This window comes from Macaca fascicularis, chromosome 5 (assembly GCF_037993035.2).
Source record: "Macaca fascicularis isolate 582-1 chromosome 5, T2T-MFA8v1.1".
In the NCBI taxonomy this organism is placed as follows: Eukaryota; Metazoa; Chordata; class Mammalia; order Primates; family Cercopithecidae; genus Macaca; species Macaca fascicularis.
The window spans coordinates 51580407-51596980 of record NC_088379.1 but is presented as its reverse complement, the minus strand read 5'-3'; the positions used below and the strand labels follow the sequence as shown (position 1 = coordinate 51596980).

Genomic DNA, 16574 nt, shown 5'->3' with positions numbered 1-16574 from the left:
CTAAAGGACAGGGATGTGCTGTGGAAAGCTGCAGTGCAGGGGACAAAAGATAAGGACAGGCCTGTCTGAGCCTGAATGAGATACAAAAGAGAGCAAGGCAGACAAGAATGAAGATGAGAAATGACCTTCTTCCCAGCTCTCATTTCCTTCCCCTGTAAAAGACCTGAGTGGCCTTTTCGATTCTTCCCTAGCACAACTGTAGGCTGCTTTCTCCCTCAAAGCTGTGCTCTGTGCTCCCTCTGCTGGCTCTCATGTGCCAACTACATTAAGCACCAACTACAGGATAGTACAATGCCCACATTTGGGTGGCCTTCAGTGGTGTTTGCCACTTGTACGTGCTGTCTTAAATACGGCTATACTTCTTAGCAAAAAATGAGAATTCAACCTCTTTTGTATTATTTTTTAAAAGTGGCGATAGGAGGGGAATGATTAAATAAATTATTGTATTTCATACTATGAAATGCAGCCACTTAATTTGTTTCCACAACTGTGTGGTACTGAGGATTAAAAAGATTTGGTAATATATGGTCCCCACTTTCTGGAAATGTACAAGCTAGCGAGGGGAGACTGACACATAACACATTTTTCAAAAGCAAGAATTTTAGAAAATTTCTGTAACATACACCTTAAATGATGACTCAAACATGTCCTCTAAATGTATAAAGAGGCACCTCACATAGTCCAGGCTGTACTTCCTTAAACATTCGTCTTGGGCTCGGCTCAGTGGCTCACACCTATAATCCCAGCACTGGAGGCTGAGACGGGAGGATAGCTTGAGCTGAGGAGTTTGAGACCAGTCTGGGCAACATGGTGAAACCCCATCTCTACAAAAATAATAATAATAGTAATACCCCCAAAATTAGCCAGGCATGGTGGCGCATGCCTGTAGTCCCAGCTACTCAGGAGGCTGAGGCAGGAGAATCGCTTGAACCAGGGAGGCAGAGGTTGCAGTGAGCTGAGATCGCACCACTGCACTCCAGCCTGGGGGACAGAGACCTCATCGAAAGAAACAGAGACAGAGAGAACTAATGGCTTTATGTGAATGTTTTCACCATGAGTTTGGCAAAGAACAGAAGTCCATTATATTGTTTCACAATTGGTAGCTGGTGCAGAAGGTTCAGGTAGCAAATGACTGTTTTCGGATCTGGGATATATGGTATTTCTGAAGATCAAAGGAAATACTGGACACATCCACTCTGTAATCACAGGTTTGTAGTGTTCCTGACCAGCCCATCTCACACGCGCCCTTCCCCACACACACACCCAACACTTTAAATAATTCTCTTTATAGATTTTTTTATTATTTACATTAATATGCCTTCTATAAAGTTTTGTAAATATAGACCCACGTGTGGGTCGGGCGCCATGGCTCATGCTTGTCATCCCAGCACTCTGAGAGGCTGAGGCAGGACTGCTTGAGCCCAGGAGATCGAGGCCAGCCTAGGCACCATGATGAAATCCTATCTCTAGAAAAAGAATTCAAAAATTAGCCAGGCATGGTGGTGCACGCCTGTAATCCCAGCAATTTGGGAGGCCGAGGCAGGCACATTACTTGAGGTCAGGAGTTTGAGACAAGCCTGGCCAACATGGCAAAACCCCATCTCTACTAAAAATACAAAAAATTATCCTGGTGTGATGGCGCATACCTGTAATCCCAGCTACTTGGGAGAGAGACTGAGGTGAGAGGATCACTTGAGCCCAAGAGGAGAAATTGCAGTGAGCCAAGATCATGCCACTGCACTTCAGCCCGAGTGATAGAGTGAGATTTACAGCCCCCCTTTGCCAAAAAAAGGAAGAAATTAAAAAAAAAATGAATGTGCATCTCAATGGATAGATTTGGTTACAGGACAATATGAAACCATCATGATCATAACTGCCATCTGTTACGGCTACCCCCATTATGGACACCTACTAGGGGCCAGTCACTATACGCTTTATGCTTTATATGCCTTAGCTCATTTTATGAATTAGGCACAGAGATGAGTCTAAGGAACAAACTGTAATTCAGAGACACAAAGCAAGGATTCAAATCCAGGTCTGCCTGATGCCAAAGTCCCTTCAGTGTCTTCTTACTACGCTACCTTGAATCATTATCCAGTTTCCACAAATGTTGTTACCTGAGGTTTCCTCCACTGGTTGCTAAGCATAGCGGAAAAGTCTAATATGACAGTCAGCAATAGTATCCTATGTCATGTTCATGCTGAGCAAAGCTCTTTGTGCTCTGTGGGAAGCCCCTGGCCTTAAGGAAATTAAAATATAATAGAGCAGGGACTATATGCAAATAATTAAATATAGCTAATAGATTTTCTACATGCCAAAATTAGCCAGTTTGAAAACATTATGGAGAACAAATTCCATTAACAAGAACAGCCAAAATATCCCAGAATAAACGTAACAAAAATTTGTCAAGCCTTTATGAAAAAGTTCATAGGAAGTCGGTAGAATAAACAGAAAGACAACTCATGTTTCTAGATGGGGAGACTCAATGACTGAATATTGTAAATGTATTAATTCTCTCCAAATTGTTAAATGTAAAGTCATTTAAGCTACAATTACTGAATCATTGTGATATTAGCACAGAAATCAGCATAGAAATCAACCCTAAAGTCCAATGAACAATATATATATATTGAACAATACACAAAATATATAAAGTCCCATATGTGTGTGTATATATATATATGGGACTTTAACCTATAGTAAAAGTGGCATTTCAAATTACTGTGGAAGCCAGGTGCAGTGGTTCATGCCTATAATTTCAGCTACTCGGGAGGCTGAGATGGAAGGATGGAGCCAGGAGTTCGAGGCTGCAGTGAGTGATGATAACCCCACTGCACTCCAGCCTGGGCGACAGAGTGAGATCCCATCCCTCAAAAAAAAAAAAAAAAATGAGTAGGGAAGGAATATTCCTGTGTTATAAAATATTTTATTTATAGGATTCTGTGGCAAGATGGCCAAATAGGAACAGCTCTGGTCTACAGCTCCCAGCGAGATCGACACAGAAGGCGGGTGATTTCTGCGTCTCCAACTGAGGGACCTGGTTCATCTCACTGGGACTGGTTGGACAGTGGGTGCAGCCCACAGAGGGCAAGCCGAAGCAGGGCAGGGCATCACTTCACCCAGGAAGTGCAAGGGTTCAGGGAATTTTCTCCCCCACCTAACGGAAGCCGTGAGAGACTGAGCCTGAGGAACTCCGGCACAGATACTGTGCTTGTCCCACAGTTTTCACAACCCACAAACCAGGAGATTCCCTCTGGCACCTACCCCACGAGGGCCCTGGGTTTCAAGCATAAAACTGGGTGGCCATTCGGGCAAACACCGAACTAGCTACAGGAATTCTTTTTTTCCATACCCCAGTGTCACCTGGAATGCCAGCAAGACAGAACCGTTCACTCCACTGGAAAGGGGTGCTGAAGCCAGGGAGCCAAGTGGTCTGGCTCGGCGGGCCCCACCTCCACGGAGCCCAGCAAACTAAGATCCAGTGGCTTGAAAGTCTCACTGCTAACACCGCAGCAGTCCGTGATCAACCTGGGATGCTCCAGCTTGGTGAGGGGAGGAGTGCCTGCCATGGCTGAGGCTTGAGTAGGCAGTTTTACGCTCACAGTGTAAACAAAGCTACTGGGAAGTTCAAACTGGGTAGAGCCCACGGCAGCTCAGCAAGGCTGCTGTGGCCAGACTGCCAGATTTCCCTTCTCTGGGCAGGGCATCTCTGAAAAAAGGGCAGCAGCCCCAGTCAGGGACTTACAGATAAAACCCCTATCTCCCTGGGACAGAGCACCTGGGGAAAGGGGCAGCTGTGAGCAAAGCTTCAGCAGACTTAAACATCCCTGTCTGATGGTTCTGAAGAGAGAAGCGGACCTCCCAGCACAGCGTTCCAGCTCTGCTAAGGGTCAGACTGCCTCCTCAAGTGGGTCCCTGACCCCCGTGTATCCTGACTGGGAGACATCTCCCAGTAGGGGCCAATAGACACCTCATACAGGAGAGCTCTGGCTGGCATCTGACAGGTGCCCCTCTGGAACAAAGCTTCCAGAGGAAAGATCATGCAGCAATCTTTGCTGCTCTGCAACCTTCGCTGTTGATACCCAGGCAAACAGGGTTGGGAGTGGACCTCCAGCAAAGTCCAGCAGATGGGCAGCAAGGGGCACTGTCAGAAGGAAAACTAACAAATAGAAATACCAGGTCCACTCAAAGACCCCACCCAAAGGTCACCAACATCAAAGATCAAAGGTAGACAAATCCACAAAGATGGGGAGAAGCCAATGCAAAAAGGCTGAAAATTCCAAAAACCAGAATGCCTCCTCTCCTCCAAAGGATCACATCTCCTTGCCAGCAAGGGAACAAAACTGGATGGAGAATGAGTTTGACAGAAGTAGGCTTCAGAAGGTGGGTAATAACAAACTCCTCTGAGCTAAAGGAGAATGTTCTAACCCAATGCAAGGATGCTAAGAACCTTGAATAAAGGTTAGATGAATGGCTAACTAGAATAATCAGTGTAGAGAAGAACACAAATGACCTGAAGGAGCTAAAAAACATAGCACAAGAACTTCATGAAGCATACATAAGTTTCAATAGCTGAATCAACCAAATGGAAGAAAGGATATCAGAGACTGAAGATCAACTTAATGAAATAAAGAGAGAAGACAAGATTAGAGAAAAAAGAATAAAAAGGAACGAAGACAGCCTCCAAAAAATATGGGACTATGTGAAAAAGATCACATCTACATTTGATTGGTGTACCTGAAAGTGACGAGGAGAATGGAACCAAGCTGGAAAACACTCTTCAGGATATTATCCAGGAGAACCTCCCCAACCTAGCAAGACAGACCAACATTCAAATTCAGGAAATACAGAGAACACCACAAAGATACTCCCCAAGAAGAGCAACCCCAAGACACCTAATCATCAGATTCACCAAGGTTGAAATGAAGGAAAAAATGTTAAGGGCAGCCAGAGAGAAAGGTAGAGTTATCTACACAGGGAAGCCCGTCAGATCTCTCTGGAGAAACTCTACAGGCCAGAAGAGAGTAGGGGCCAATATTCAACATTCTTAAAGAAAAGAATTTTCAACCCAGAATTTCATATTCAGCCAAACTAAGCTTCATAAGCGAAGTAGAAATAAAATCCTTTACAGACAAGCAAATGCTGAGAGATTTTGTTACCTCCAGGCCTGCTTTACAAGAGCTCCTAAAGGAAGCACTAAACACGGAAAGGAACAACCGATACCAGCCACTGCAAAAACATATCAAATTGTAAAGAACATTGACACTGCATCAATTAATGGGCAAAACAACCAGCTAGCATCATAATGACAGCATCAAATTCACATATAACAATATTAACCTTAAATGTAAACAGGCTAAATGCCCCAATTAAAAGACACGGACTGGCAAATTGGATAAACAGTCAAGACCCATCAGTGTGCTGTATTCAGGAGACCCAGCTCACATGCAAAGACACATATAGGCTCAAAATAAAGGGATGGAGGCATATTTACCAAGCAAATGGAAAGCAAAAAAAAAGCAGGAGTTGCAATCCTAATCTCTGATAAAACAGACTTTAAACCAACAAAGATCAAAAGAGACAAAGAAGGCCACTACATAATGGTAAAGGAATCAATGCAGCAAGAATAGCTAACTATCCTCAATATATATACACCCAATACAGGAGCACGCAGATTCATAAAGCAAGTTCTTAGACACCTACAAAGAGACTTAGACTCCCACACAATAATAGTGGGAGACGTTAACATCCCACTGTCAATATCAGACAGATCAACGAGACAAAATTAACAAGGTTATTCAGGACTTGAACTCAGCTTCGTCCCTCTAAGGTGGCATGGGCAAAAACTTCCTGTCTAAAAACATCAAAAGCAATGGCAACAAAAGCCAAAACTGACAAATGGGATCTAATTAAACTAAAGAGCTTCTGCACAGCAAAAGAAACTACCATCAGAGTGAAAAGAAAACCTACAGAATGGGAGAAAATTTTTGCAATCTATCCAACTGACCAAGGGCTAATATCCAGAATCTACAAAGAACTTAAACAAATTTACAAGAAAAAAACAAACAACCCCATCAAAAAGTGGGCAAAGGATATGAACCGACACTTCTCAAAAGAAGACATTTATGCAGCCAACAGACATATAAAAAATGTTCATCATCACGGTCAACAGAGAAATGCAAATCAAAACCCCAATGAGATACCATCTCACGCCAGTTAGAATGGTGATCATTAAAAAGTCAGGAAACAACAGATGGAGAGGTTGTGGAAAAATAAGAATGCTTTTACACTGTTGGTGGGAGTGTAAATTAGTTCAACCATTGCGGAAGACAGTGTGGCGATTCCTCAAGGATCTAGAACTAGAAATACTATTTGACCTAGCAATCCCATTACTGGGTATATACACAAAGGATTATAAATCATTCTACTATAAAGACACATGCAGACGTATGTTTATTGCAGCACTATTCACAATAGCAAAGACTTGGAACCAACCCAAATGTCCATCAATAATAGACTGGATAAAGAAAATGTGGCACATGTATACCATGGAATACTATGCAGCCATAAAAAAGGATCAGTTCATGTCCTTTACAAGAATGTGGATGAAGCTGGAAACCATCATTCTCAGCAAACTAACACAAGAACAGAAAACCAAACACCACATGTTCTCACTCATAAGTGGGAGTTGAACAATGAGAACACATGGACACAGGAAGGGGAACATCACACACCAGGGCCTGTTGGGGTGTGGGTGGCTAGGGGAGGGATAACATTAGGAGAAATACCTAATGTAGGTGATGGGTTGATGGGTGCAGCAAACCACCATGGCACGTGTATACCTGTGTTACAAAACTGCACATTCTGCACATGTACCCCAGAACTTAAAGTGTAATTTAAAACAAAAATAGCTGGCTGTCCATTTGGGAAGATGCAAATTCCTACCTCACAAAGGGCACAAAAACAAATTCCAGGTGGATTAAAGATTTAAACATTAAAACAAACATATAAAAGTAACAGAAAAAAATAAAATATTTACATTTAGGGATGGGGATAGAAAAAGAGGCCTTGCCTAGCATGACACTAAAGTCCAACAAAAATGTCTAAAAAAAAAAAAAAAGACACCAAAAAGAAAAAAAAAATCAAATGACAAACCTCAGAAGAAACACCTGAAATATATATCATAGTCAAAGAAAACACTGTTAATTTAAAAAACAGGCCAGGCACGGTGGCTGACGCCTGTAATCCTAGCACTTTGGGAGGCCAAGGCAGGCAGATCACCTGAGATCAGGAGTTGGAGACCAGCCTGGCAAACATGGTGAAACCCCATCTCACCAAAAATACAAAAATTAGCCAGGCATGGTGGCACACACCTGTAATCCCAGCTGCTTCGGTGGCTGAGGCAGGAGAATCGTTTGAACCCAGGAGGTGGAGGTTGCAGTGTGCAGAGACCGCACCACTGCACTCCAGCCTGGGCAACAAGAGGGAGGGAAGAGAAAGAAGAAAGAAAGAAAGGAGGAAAGGAAGGAAAGGAAGGAAAGGAAGGAAAGGAAGGAAAAGAAGGAAAAGAAGGAAAGAAGGAAAGAAAGAGAGAGAGAAAGAAAAGAAAGAACAAGCTGGGCATGGTGACTCACGCCTGTAATCCCAGCACTTTGGGAGGCCAAGGCCGACGGATCTTTTGAGTCCAGGAGTTCAAGACCAGCCTGGGCCACATGGTGAAACCTAGTCTCTACAAAAAATACAAAAATTAGCCAGGCATGGTGGCATGTGCCTGTATTCTCAGCTGCTCAGGAGACTGAGGTAGCAGGATAGCTTGATTCTGAGAAGTCAAGGCTGCAGTGAGCCGAGGTTGCGCTACTGCACTCCAGCCAAAAAGAACAAAATTAGCAGAGCATGGCAGCACATGTCTGTACTCCCATCTACTCAGAAGGTGAAGGCAGGAAGATCACTTTGGCCTCCCAAAGGAAGACCAAGAGTTGGAGGCTGCAGTCAGCTATGATCCCACCACTGCACTCTAGCCTGGAAAACAGAGTAAGACTCAGTCTCCAAAAAAAAAAAAAAAAGATTTCAGGCCGGGCGCGGTGGCTCAAGCCTGTAATCCCAGCACTTTGGGAGGCCGAGACGGGCAGATCATGAGGTCAGGAGATCGAGACCATCCTGGCTAACATGGTGAAACCCCGTCTCTACTAAAAAATACAAAAAACTAGCCGGGCGAGGTGGCGGACGCCTGTAGTCCCAGCTACTCCTCAGGAGGCTGAGGCAGGAGAATGGCGTGAACCCGGGAGGTGGAGCTTGCAGTGAGCTGAGATCCGGCCACTACACTCCAGCCCAGGCGACAGAGCGAGACTCCGTCTCAAAAAAAAAAAAAATTTTTCAGAAAAATGTATATAAAATGCACAAAAATGCAAAGACAAATGTAAATTAGATTATTCCAGTGGTTCTTTTATCGGATGGTAAAAATAAGACAGGCTTTTACTCTAGTATTGTTTAATTTTTTTTTTTTTTTCCGAGACAGGGTCTCACTCTATTGCCTACACTGGAGTGCAGTGGTGCGATCAGGACTCACTGCAGCCTTGACTTCTCAGACTCAAACAATTCTCCCAATTCAGCCTCCCAAGTAGCTGGGACCACAGGTGTGTACCACCATGTCCAGCTAATTTTTGTATTTTTTGTAGCGATGGGGTTTCACCATGTTGCCCAGGCTGGTCTTGAACTCCTGGGCTAAGATGGTTCTCCCACCTGGGCCTCCCAAAGTGCTGGGATTACAGGCTTCAGCCACTGTGCCCGGCCTGAATTTTTACAGTGATCATGTACTTAAAGAAAAAAATTATAAAAATGTTCCATTTTTAAGAACAATAAGTTAAAAAAAACAGTCCTTTATGAGAGAACTTCAATACTTAATAAGACACATCTTGAATTAGTAAGTGCTTGAAAGTCTCCAACTGACAAAATACTTACAAACTCTCTAGTGACCTAAGAAGTCAGATGACTAAAAAATGAGTGGCTCTTCCTTCTGAGAAGCTAACCTCTAAAAACCAATGATAATCCAGGCACAGTGGTTCCTACAGGTAATCCCAGCACTTTCGGAGGCTGAGGAGGTCGGATCACTTAAGGTCAGGGGTTCGAGACCAGCCTGACCAACATGGTGAAATCCTGTCTCTACTAAAAATACAAAATTAGCCAGGCGTGGTGGTACACACTTGTAATCCCAGCTACTCAGGAGGCTGATGCAGGAGAATCACTTTAACCCAGGAGGCAGAGGTTGCAGTGAGCCAAGATCATGATACTGCACTCCAGCCTGGGCAACAGAGTAAGACTCTGTCTCATAAATAAATAAATAAATAAATAAGCAATGACAGTAGTATTCACCAAAGTAGTGATGAGTCTAAAAGCATGTTGTGAAAGAAATTAACAACGGTGAAATGTCCCATTTCACCTTCCCAGGATCCTAGCTTCTCACCACTCTTTCTGGTGCATCCTCAAGATTTTATCAAACTATCAAGGGAAAGGTAGAAATGTCTGTGATATTTTATATCACGTGCCGTGGTTTTCATTCTCAGTTATTCTCTTTGGCACAAAAATGGAGAAGGAAGAAAATGGAGGAGGAGGAAGGAGAGATGGAGGAAGAAGAGGGTAAGACAGAAAAACTTCTCATTCTAAAAAGTTTCAAAATGATTTTGGGAACTCTCTGAAAACAGAGTATATGGGGAAAAAATGTTTCAGACAACCAATGTTCATGGCATAAATTGGGAGGGTGCCTAGGGTGGTCAGAGATTCCCTACCTAGACTTGCTGGAATGTCCACTGTCAAAGAAGGACAGAATGAGAATGAAGCACTCCAACTAGGTAGAGTCCTCTCTAGGAAGTGAGGGGTGATGGAGTGTGGTGATGAGAAGACTCCTGGTAAATTGGGGATCCCAGGGCTTGCTTTCCAAATGAGGTAAGATCTAAAAGCCGCTCCCCACATGACAGCAGTGACACAGCACCACAGGAGAGCGCGACAGGAGGGCATGTTGTGACACAACCTCTGGAGCCTCCTGCAGCCTCAGAATGGCCTGTGGGAGCAGTGAGAATTTTTCTTCACCCCCAAGAGGACCATAAAAGTGGCTAAAAGAGAACCAGAGCACCTAAAGGGACCTTGAGATTCCAAGTGGAGTGTGTGACTGGTGATCAGAGACAGAGAGAAAAAAACCATTAGCTGCAGATGCCACCTTAGAGGGACGAAGGTCACTCATCGGAAGACCTTCCCCTCCACCAAGTTTCCCACCCTCAGAGATGCCACCCCCTGAGGAAAGAAGGAAAGGGAGAAATCCTGAGTTAAGTGAGGAAACCTGGCATTGACTAGAGTAAGCCTTGGCTACCAGGTAGAATACAGCATACAGGAAACATACAGGAAGAAAAGAAAGCACAAGAGACAGTATGCAATTGGAGGGGAGGATTAAAGGCTTAAAACGACTGCTGTGCTGAAAGCTCACCAGGGAGAAGGGGCTCAAAAAAGATTTGTGGTGAGGTTTATTCGGCTTGTTATTACTGTAAGCAAGACTCTGGGGTAAGCAAAAGCATTACCCCAGAGTTAACAAATTTCCTCTCCCCGGGTATAAGTAATGTGACCAGGGCTTTTAATCAGTTACCCTGCCTGTAACACAGACACACTTACCAAGCTGATAAGACACACTGATTGGAGAATTCCATATATAGGATACATGATTCAACAAGGCATTTTTCTCAGGAGCTATAGTGCAGAGCAGTTTTGCTCCTTCCTTGTCAAATCCAATTTGATTACACTGTGTTAAAGGAAACGGAATTGACTACCTGCCTTCACTGCCTGCCAGGCACTCAGAAGGATATTGATTGTCATTCTTTAAGGTTACACCATTGGGTTCAGGTGCAGTGACACACCTGTAATCCCAGCACTTTGGGAGGCCAAGGAGAGTAGATCACTTGAGGTGGAGAGTCCAAGACCAATCTGGCCAACATGGTGAAACCCCATCTCTACTAAAAGTACAAAAATTAGTCAGGTGTGGTGGCACACACCTGTGGTCCCAGCTACTCAGGAGGCTGAAGTGGCAGGATCGCTTGAACCCAGGAGGTGGAGCTTGCAGTGAGCCGTGATCATGCCACTGCACTCTAGCCTGAGCCACAGAGTGAGACCCTGTCTCAAAAAAAAAAAAAAAAAAAAAAAAAGGTTACGCCATTGGGAGCAAGAAAGTAATATGTACTCGTCACAAACTATTGCAATTGCGTAACTACTGTATGCTAATATTTTTGCATAATTACTTCATTTAAACTTGACAATTACCCCCATTTTATGAACTAGGAAACGGACTCTCAGAAAGATTAAGTTACATAAACGCATAGAGTACATGGGCAATGCCCAAATATGAATCTAAGTTTGTCTGACTTCAAAGGCAAACTCTTTTTCCACTCTATCATAATACCTTGGTGATGAAAATATATAAGGTCACACTTTAAAAAAATTCTTGTCAAGGCACCCAAGGTCTAAGACAACAAAAGTCATGCTACCACTCCTTCCACTCTACCCTCCTACCCATTCTCTTATACACCTTTTCTCTGCCACACTCATTCCCCAAACCCACCTGCCTTCTTTCAAGCCTTTACAGAAGCTATTCCCTCTGCCTAGACTCTCGGTCTTTCTTTCCTCCCCACTCAGAGAATGCCAATCCATCCTCTAAGCCAGGGACTTTGAAAGCTTTGCTAGCTCTCCACCCAGCTTCTGCAGCTTTGTTCATCTTTCCCTGATAGCACACACGTATCACTTGAGACTGGCGTTTGTCCTCATGTGCCTCTGTAACCACTACTAGAATATGAACTCCTCAACTTCAATATCGGAGCCGACCTATTTGCATACCCAGGAATCTAAGGCAGTTAGCGCACAGCCGGAGTTCAATAAATGCTTGGATTAGTGAATGAACTTTATTTAAAATCAAGGTCTATATTTCACATGCTCTAGATTGTGAATGAATCATAAGGAGGTAAACACTATGAAGTACACGGGCGCTCGACAAATGATTTTTGTTTTGTTTTTTTTTGTTTTTTTTGAGACGGAGTCTCGCTCTGTCGCCCAGGCTGGAATGCAGTGATGCGATCTCGGCTCACTGCAAGCTCCGCCTCCCAGGTTCATGCCATTCTCCTGCCTCAGCCTCCCGAGTAGCTGGGACTACAGGTGCCCGCTACCACGCCCGGCTAATTTTTTGTATTTTTAGTAGAGACAGGGTTTCACCGTGTTAGCCAGGATGGTCTCGATCTGCTGACCTTGTGATCCGCCCGTCTCGGCCTCCTAAAGTGCTGGGATTTCAGGCGTGAGCCACCGCGCCCGGCCGACAAATGATTTTAAGGAGAAAGGCTACCACCTAAAGCTGGTTTCTCCAGAGATCCGGTCCGTGTCTGGTCAAACGCGCCACTAGGGCTCGAGACGGCCCCGCCTCTCTCCCTGCCAATCAGTCCCTCTTCGCGCCTGCGCACGCACCGCCCACTCCCGAAGCCCCGCCCCTCTCACCGCCCCGAGCCGAACGTTTAGGTCCAGAGGAGCCTTTCAGTCACTACCAGCCGGCTATGACAATCATCTACAGCTGCATTGCTAATGGCCGAGCGGTCCTAGCAGAGCTGACCTGACTGGAGGGTCTTACCAGGTACTTCCGGATCGACGCCTCCGCCCCCGCGGGTTCCGCCCCTCGAGGGTGGTGCCCCCTGAGCCCGCCCCTAAGGACGCGGCGCCGCGAGATGGTGCGGAACCGGCTCGGAGGACGCAAGCTCCCGCCCCCGCGAGAGACCCCGCCCCCGCGAGAGACCCCGCCCCCGCGAGAGACCCCGCCCCCGCGAGAGACCCCGCCCCCGAGAGACCCCGCCCCCGAGAGACCCCGCCCCCGCGAGAGGCTGGCGTCCCCGCGGCGGCCGCACGTGCGCCACCTAGGGTCAGAGCTAGCGCTGCACGTGCTGGGTTTGGCGGCTATTTGAACCCAGGTTCAACGTTGATAGACCTTAAAATTTTTATTTCTCCTGCGGAGAAATGACCTGCAGTTCAGCACACATTTATTGAACATATTTCTGTTGCAAATTCCCAGAGTAAAGAATATCAGGGATTCAGCAGTGAACATGAGCCTGGCGTTGTCCCTTTATGTCCAAGGGCTATAGACAATTGTCCTAGAGTGTGGAAAGTATTTCAACGGAGGTAGGTTGCGATTGTTCCTGTAGCATTAAGATGGGTGTTTGGCTTATAAACTTCGTAAGAATTAGTTCTAGCCTGGCACAGGAAAGAGGAATGAGAACTCCGTGCAAAGGAAAGAACGTGGTGTGTTTGGGGATTCCCATGAACCTCAGTGTGGCTGGAGATAAGGCCAGGAAAGTGAGCGGAAGACAGCAAATGAAGGGTCCTACATACAGCTCTTTTCTCATCCCAGAGAACCTGGGGAGCAACTGAGATTTATAAACAGAGGAATAGCAAGATCTGATTTACCTTCTGGTAAGTTTGGTCTGGGTACAATATGGAAGGTAGGTTGGGAGGGTGACATCCATTTAGAATGGTATTGTTGTAGTTTATAGCAAGAGATGTATGGGCCTTCACTAAGACAATGATGGTGCAAATGGAAAGGAGGGGCAGATCCTAAGGAGACTTTCTTTTTTTTTTTTTTTTTTTGAGACGGAGTTTCACTCTTGTTGCTCAGGCTGGAGTGCAATGGCGCAATCTCAGCTCACTGCAACCTCCGCCTCCCGGACTCAAGCAATTCACTTGTCTCCGCCTCCCAAGTAGCTAGGATTACAGGCATGAGCCACCACACCCGGCTAATTTTGTATTTTTAGTAGAGGCGGGGTTTCTCCATGTTGATCAGGCTGGTCTAGAACTCCTGACCTCAGGTGATCTGCCTGCCTTGGCCTTCCAAAGTGCTGGGATTACAGGCATGAGCCACCGAGCCCGGTCCCTAAGGAGACTTTCTAAACTTCATTCTCAGGAGTTGATAACAGGTTGAATATGTCATATGCTGTACAAGGTAATGCATAGGATGAGTCTCACAATTTTTTTGTAGATGGCATTGAACTACAAAGAGAACGTAGAAAGAGGAGCGAAATGGTGGGAGGGAATGTATGGGGAAAAGAATAGAGTTTGGAAAATGTTGAATTTTGTTGCCTGTTGAAAATGGCCAATCTATTTGTGTATTTTTCCACCTGTTTCCCAAAGGTTTTAAGTCAGAAAAATGTCTAGTAGGTAATGAATATATTGCTCTAGCACTCAGAGAATCAAGACTGACCATTAAAAGGAGTAGAAATAAGTAAGACTGCCCAAGAAATGTATAGAAAGTGAGAAAAGAGGAGGACCAGAAGGCAGAACATAGTTTAAGAAGAGAATAGAGAGATGGGTCACCAGATGTGAGCTGTGGTGTCCTACAAGCTAAAAGAAGAAATTTACAAGAATTTCCCCTATCCCCAGTAAGTTGAGCATGTCCCTAATAAGTTCATGTCTAGTCCAGTCAACACCTTGAGCAAGAACTAAAAGGTGTTCATTGGACTCTACAATGGGAAGATGATTGGTGATTGTACTGTAAGCAGTTTGGGAGAAGAGCAGAGGCAGAAGCCCAGTAGCTTTAGGCTAATTGAGTGAGAGATAGGAAAGTAGGGAGAATTAGGTTAGACTGTTCCTTCAAAAATTACAAAACGAATAAGATGGAGTGAAAGCTAGATGCAGCATGATCCAGGAAGGCACCTCATTTTTTTTAATATAAGGAAAACTTTCACATGTATGTTAAGCTAATGGAAAGAAAAGGTTGAAGATATAAGAGACGAGGGGGCTATTGGTGGAGTAAGGCTTGAAGGGGCACAAAAGGATGGAATCCAATTTGGCAGTAGAGATGTGAGCCTTGGATTCGGGGAATACCCTCTTTCTCTTCAGGAAAGGAGAATGTGGATATAGACATATGACTCAGTCTCCTCCTGGGTCTCTCTTCTTTACCAATCCCTTATATGCCATGTTCCTTAAGGTTCTCATTGTAGTCCTCTTTTAACTTGACACACTCATTCACATCCATAGACACCTTTCTTCTGATTACAGCCAAACCCACTTCCAAAGTTCTCTCTCTCCTGAGTTAGATTGCCTAATAGAACATGTCATGTCCAGAACTAAATTAATTGTCTTTCATAACACATTCCTCCTCGCATACAGTCATGTACTGCCTAATGATGATTTGGTCAATGACAGGCCATATATATGAGAGTGGTCCCATAAGATTGTAATACCACATTTTTACTGTACCTGTTCTATGTTTATGACACTTATATACACAAATACCATTGTGTCTGAATTGCCTACAATATTCAGTGCAGTAACATACTGTATAGGTTTGTAGCCTAGGAGCAATAGGCAATACCATATAGCTTAGCTGTGTAGTAGGCTAGACCATCTAGGTTTGTGTAAGTGAACTCTATGATGTTTGCACACAAGCAAATCGGCTAATGACTCGTTTCTCAGAACGTATCTCCATAGTTAAGTGACACATGACTGGATTTCTGATCTTGCTTAGTAGCTCTACTGAGCTATTCAAGCTGGAAACTGGGAGTCACCTCCACTTGTTTCCCTTCTTCCCCTTCATATCTGTTCATTCATCACCCAGTTCTATCCGTTTTGTATCTCCTGAGTATATCTCAAATCTATCTCCTTGTTTCTGAACTATGTCTTCATCCCAGCCCTTCTTACCAGGCTTATTGAAAACACCTCCTAACTAATCTCCCAGACTTCCGCCTTGTCCTACTAAAAAACAACTTCCACACTGCTGCTCCAGTGATAGTTCCTAAAAGCAAATAGGATCATATCACTCCCCTGCTTAAAATAATTTGGTGGCTACTGATTACATTACCCACACTCCTTAGCCTGGCACTCAAGACCCTCTCTGATTATCTCCCTCCTTTCCCCACATAGCCATGTGCTCCAACTATCCCGAACTTCATGCCATTCTCCAATCTCACCATGGTCTCCCTTTACATCTCCTGTTCCCTCTACCTGGAAATTACTTTTCTCCACTTTGGGGCAGTATAACATCTATACTTTGAGACTCTTAGGTTTTTCTCCTTGAAGCCTCCTCTACACACAGGTTAATTTACATTCCTCTACCAAACTACTTACCGCGCTGATTTAGAATCTTCTTTTACTTGTCTGTCTCTGCCATCGAACTCAAGGACAGGGACAGTCTTCATCTCTGTCTTTCCAGTGTACAATGCCTAATACATAATAGGCAGTAAGTTCTCAGTAAATGTTTGTTTAATTTGTTAATTAAGAAAGGAAAGAGAAAACTAAAATCTTTCGTAAGTCCCAAGTGGCCTCCCTTGGTGAAGCATACAGGAAGGGAAGAAAGTAGAGGGATAGGGCAGTATATAATTGGAGGAGCAAAGGCCTGGAATGACTGCTGTGCAGAAAGCTGACAAGGGAGGGGAAAAAGAATAGCAAGGAGCTTCAAGGAATAGTTCAGGTTAAAAGGAAAGAAAAAAGTATCACGTCTTCCCTCAATGCCAAGGATATAAAAATTTTTATATGCATTTGAAAAATATGAGTACCAAAGTTTTTATATCCTT

At 44.4% G+C, this 16574-nt stretch overlaps 1 long non-coding RNA gene across 1 annotated transcript in view; it reads right to left on the bottom strand.

Moving 5' to 3' along the window:
- The window catches only part of LOC107129720 (uncharacterized), a 37952-nt gene extending 25177 nt beyond the window's left edge, over positions 1-12775 (bottom strand). Inside the window, exon 1 of the long non-coding RNA XR_010586829.2 lies at positions 12647-12775. This is a non-coding gene — a long non-coding RNA (uncharacterized lncRNA). The remainder of the gene's footprint in view (positions 1-12646) is intronic.
- Positions 12776-16574: the final 3799 nt, after the last annotated feature.